The 5,009-nt window shown below is 44.4% G+C and overlaps 1 long non-coding RNA gene across 1 annotated transcript; it reads right to left on the bottom strand.

The window, feature by feature from the left end:
• Positions 1–4,092: 4,092 nt before the first annotated feature.
• Positions 4,093–4,477, bottom strand: LOC309534463. Its single transcript, XR_014220751.1, has 2 exons — positions 4,338–4,477; positions 4,093–4,297 (listed from the first exon to the last, which is right to left on the bottom strand). It is a non-coding gene; the product is annotated as an uncharacterized lncRNA (long non-coding RNA).
• Positions 4,478–5,009: the final 532 nt, after the last annotated feature.

A 5,009-nucleotide genomic window follows, 5' to 3' on the forward strand; every position in this document is an offset into this window, starting at 1 on the left:
ATGCATTGCAAGAGTTCCCAGATTCAAATCTGCAGCATATTCTGGTTGGACCTGGGAGCAATTTGCGTCTGAAACCCTGAAGAGGCACTGTTAGTCAGTGCAAGTGAGTGAAGAGATATGGACCATGGTGCCCTACAGCTGTTATTGGATAGAACTTATCCACCTCAGCCTTCATGGCCATTGACCTCTCTGGTCAATGAGAGGTGGAACCCCGCAGCATCTGCTTTCCCCACCCCTGGTGAAAACAATCAGCTAGATGTACAAGTTATCTGACTCCATATAAAGAGCTTTGGTAGCAGTATTTAGTAACGATTCACTCTAAAAACAGGAACAGAAGGGCTCGGAGCTTGCTTTGTAGATCAAAAAGCTGAAGCTAGCAAAAGGTAAGTATTTAGCATGCCATATAATTCCATCAACACTCTTAATATGAGCATGCATTATATTTGCCATGTGGAGGTTCTGCTTCAACAGAGCTTCCACGTGGTAACTGGTAATCAGGTGTTTGTGTGTGGTGGCTCTCTGTGATAACTGCACATTTTTCTCCGTGCCACAGCAATCCTCTCCCTTTGCACACTGGTGGTGGTGAGGCTACAAGCATCCAATTTATAGAGTTTGCCACTTCAAAACAGCCACCACATGCCTTGATTCTTTGACTAAGCACAATGTCAGAGGCAATATGCCTCTGAATACCAGTTACTGGGAGTCACAAGTGGGGAGAGCATCACTGCACTCAGGTCCTTCTTGCTGGGTTACCCATAGGCATTTTTGGCCACTGTGAGATGCTGAAGAAAATGACCCCTTGCTCTGATCCACCAGGACCTATCTTATGTCGTTATGACTATACAGCAGCCACAACGATGTAAGCCAGCTCTTACTAGAGTTTGAAAAGACTCTCATATACAAGCAATCCTTTCAAGGAAATGGATAACCAGATAACAAGGTGACTTTCTTATCATGTTATGGAATTGGTTGACATGCAGCTTTGTTTACAGCCCCCTTGAAAATATCCCAGGATGTCAATTTAGCCAAGAGGTAGACAAATGCAAGCTGAACATGTGTCTGGGACATGTCGGAGTATTAACAACAACTCCATGGCAGAAAGTGTCACTTAATGGTTTATGCTGGTGTTGACCTTTAAAGCCCTAAACGGCCTCGGCCCAGTATACCTGAAGGAGCATCTCCACCCCCATCGTTCTGCCCGGACGCTGAGGTCCAGCGCTGAGGGCCTTCTGGTGGTTCCCTCATTGCGAGAAGCAAAGCTGCAGGGAACCAGGCAGAGGGCCTTCTCGGTAGTGGAACGCCCTGTGGAACGCCCTCCCAGCAGATGTCAAAGCGATAAATAACTACCTGACATTTAGAAGATATCTTAAGGCAGCCAGGGAAGTTTTTAATCTGTGATATTTTACTGTATTTTTGGTTTCTATGGAAGCCGCCCAGAGTGGCTGGGGAAACCTAGCCAGATGGGCGGGGTACAAATAAAAAATTATTATTATTATTATCATTATTATGCCTTATGCAGAGAGGCCTTCAGAGGTGATACTTTTTTGCCATTTCATTTTTTAGAAGACTGGCATCTCAATGATTCATGACTTTTCTACATTGATAGATGCAGTTAATCCTAAAGGTGAGGGAACTGATTATATATCTACATTCACTAAGGATGTGGTCATCAAATGTTGAGGGAGCGGAAATGATGTTCCCATTGGATTTATGTGGCGTCAGCTTTGATGCTTCCCTGGTGCTTCCTTGCCTTGTAGGCTTTGAATGCATAGAACCCCAGTTAGATTCCATGTTCAGACGACCATAGGTCACTTATGTGATAACCCATGTCCTGGAAGATGCAGTGACACTACTATTTTTGCAATAAGTGAGCCTTTATTTTTCTGAAAACTAAGCCCAAATGTGCCAGTGCTTTGAAATTAGAAAAGCTGGTAATTTGGAAGCCTTTATCTACATCCTGTGTATTGCAGCCGTACTCAAAAACTGCTTGGAAATATGCTGAAACTGATCAATTCATTGCCATCTAACCAGGGCTTTTTTTTCAGACGGACCTCACCGAAACTCAGTTCCAGTACCTCTCAGGTGGGCACCATTGCCATTATCTGGATGCATTCATCACCTCTTTTTCTAGAAAAATAATACTGCGTGTAACCAAATTCCGGGCTAGTTAGATCCCATGAGCTAGAGAGCTGCGGGAACGGCTTGTGGGAGAGGCATTAGCTTGGTGGGAGAGTGAGTAATTTGAAGGCAGAAGGTTGCAGTCCCTTACATCTCAAGTTAAAAAGGGTCTCAGATAGTAGGACTGGGAAAGACCTCTGCCAGGGACCTTGGGGGATCATTGCCACTCAGAGCACTGGGTACATGGACCAAATGGTCTGTCTTTCTATAAGGTAGTTTCATACAAAGATGTAACAACTGTGCTATTCCTGGAGCCAGTGGGCAGGTAGATAGAAAGTGAGTAGTGGTAATAAGAACAGGTACAATCCAACCAAAGTTAATTTTAAGTCTCATTTGCTTCAGTAATGATGGCCAAACATGTGCTTAGTGCTCTCATTGAAACCAATGGGATGTAAAAGTGCCAAACTCTTGCTAGAGCATGACTCTGGGTAATGACAAAGCAATGGCTTTTTAAAGAAATAATAACTCAGTGGAAAAGAATGGCACACTTTGCTTCATTTGCATCCCTATTCATAAGGGTTATGAAACAAAAGGATAGGGAAATGTAGACGCATACCCAAGACAAGTAGCATCATGTGTTTGCCTTCACTGCTAGAATTTGTTCTTAACAAATATAATTTATAAGGCTGAAATCCTAAGGTGTCTGGTCTGCAGGGCAGTTTTTCTGTCATATCCAGTGATCAGCTAGGCTCAGGGCAAAAGTAAGGGCAGAGGAATGATTTTACAATTCTCCATCCATTTCTGTGTGTGCTTACAGATGACTTGTTTACCAAGCATTCGTCCTGATTTATTCGCAGGGAGTTTAGGTGCCATTGCATAAAAGAAAGCGTTGTTCCATGCATTTTCTCATCACTTTCCTTATTACAAAAAGTTCAATCGTTTTAGGGAAGAAGGTGCAAGACCTCCCAATCAGCTATAATTGCATAACCTGAATTCACCAGTGCGTGATTGAATCTCACCTGAGAATAGTGAGAGATTGAAGTGTCCTATGCTTAAATCTTTATTCTTTAATTTTTTACATTTCCTCTCCTATTGGAAGCAACAGGAGGGAGAGATTTGGGCACACTCCTGAGTATGTCAAGAGGCTGGGATGCCTTAGCATCATTTGGATCCTAGCCATTTCCCGGTGTTCCTCTCGTATGTCCCTGATATGTCCCCAACACACATCCTTTTTCTCCTGCTGATGTCAGAGCTCCAGAGTTAGAGCTCAAAAACATCTGCAGCAGCAGGGATGGTGTGGATCAAATATCATATCTCCCTTTGCCATGTCAGAACCCTGGGCCCCTCTACACATCCTTTCTATAATGCAGTCAAAATTATTTGTGCTGGTATCGGGGTACCTATATGCGACCTCGCTTTCAATAATGTTTGCACTTGCCAGAGTTTCAGAGTGGACATACTGCTTCAGAGCCAGTATGACGAGCCAGCGCGGTGTAGTGGTTAAGAGCAGTGGACTTGTAATCTGGTGAACCGGGTTCGCGTCCCCACTCCTCCACATGCAGCTGCTGGGTGATTTTGGGCTAGTCACACTTCTCTGAAGTCTCTCAGCCTCACTCACCTCACAGAGTGTTTGTTGTGGGGGAGGAAGGGAAAGGAGATTGTTAGCCACTTTGAGACTCCTTAAGGGGAGTGGAAGGCGGGATATCAAATCCAAACTCTTCTCTTCTTCTCTTCTTCATTTCTAGTCAGTGCATGCTTTGCAACTTCCTGCTGAAATCCTTCTACTTTTCATCCCAGAAATGTTGGGGGAGGGTCTGGCTTTTGCTATGCTATTGTGCTCTCCAAATGGCTATGTGGCAATCACACACAGGCCCCCCGGACGTTTGACGGTCTATTGACCCTGTGCCGCCACTGCATTTGCTTTTTCCGTTGCCACCACCTCGTATCTCACAGGGACACACGGAGTCCAGTCAGTTGTTAACATAAACAAATAATCAAGTTTATTTTTAAATGCAGGAACAAGCTTATGGTTTCAGTTAATTTTTCTCTTGTCAGTTTCTTATTCTTAGTTCCTAACAACTCCAAACTGATTATTCCCAACTATCTATCTGACTCCACCTCACAATTCCTCTCACTCTCTCACAATACAACTCTACCGACCCACTGCCTATTCCTCCCTCTTCCTTCTTCAACTCCCAAACCTCAACTCCCAGCTCAACTCAACCCAACCAACTCCCAACTGACTTTCAAAACCTCCCACTCTAACTTTTATTCCCCCCTTGCATTCTCACTGGCCAACCACATCACACCTATTTTAACCCTTTCCTTATGACCCATCCTAGGAGGCAAACATCACAGGCTATAATACAATAACATTGGGGTAGCATTGTAGAAGAATGAAGTGGAACGATTTGTGGAAGGTTGAATATAAATCCTCCCTTAATTCAAGATTATTGCCTCAGTTACATACTGAGGCCCTCCATTTTGGGGAATCCTTGTGTCTCCAACATTGGAGCAGGAGGCCTGAAATAGCCTGTGGCCCCTGGAATGTCTTAGGGGGCCATAGGATGGTGCCCTGAGCTAGGTAAGTCCTACAAGGAAACACAGAAAGAGAAACCAGCCACCAACACAGAGAAGAGTTGCCTTTGTCCTAGTCATGAAGTGTATATTTTCTACTTATCCCCCTAGGTCTCTTACCAAGACATTGCCTTTTGGCCTCTGCAGGTGACAAAGCAATTACTTCAACTAGAAAAGCCAGCCAGGGGTCTTCCAAGCTCCAAGCAGAGGTCAACATCCTTAACCTCCCGTCTACCACGGAGAATTCTCCTGACTTTCTTCTAGATTCCAGTCCTACCAGATCATATCCCACAGTACACCTTGAGCCAGAGAGC

This window comes from Podarcis vaucheri (genome assembly GCF_965113315.1).
Source record: "Podarcis vaucheri genome assembly, chromosome: 6".
NCBI classification, from domain to species: Eukaryota; Metazoa; Chordata; class Lepidosauria; order Squamata; family Lacertidae; genus Podarcis; species Podarcis vaucheri.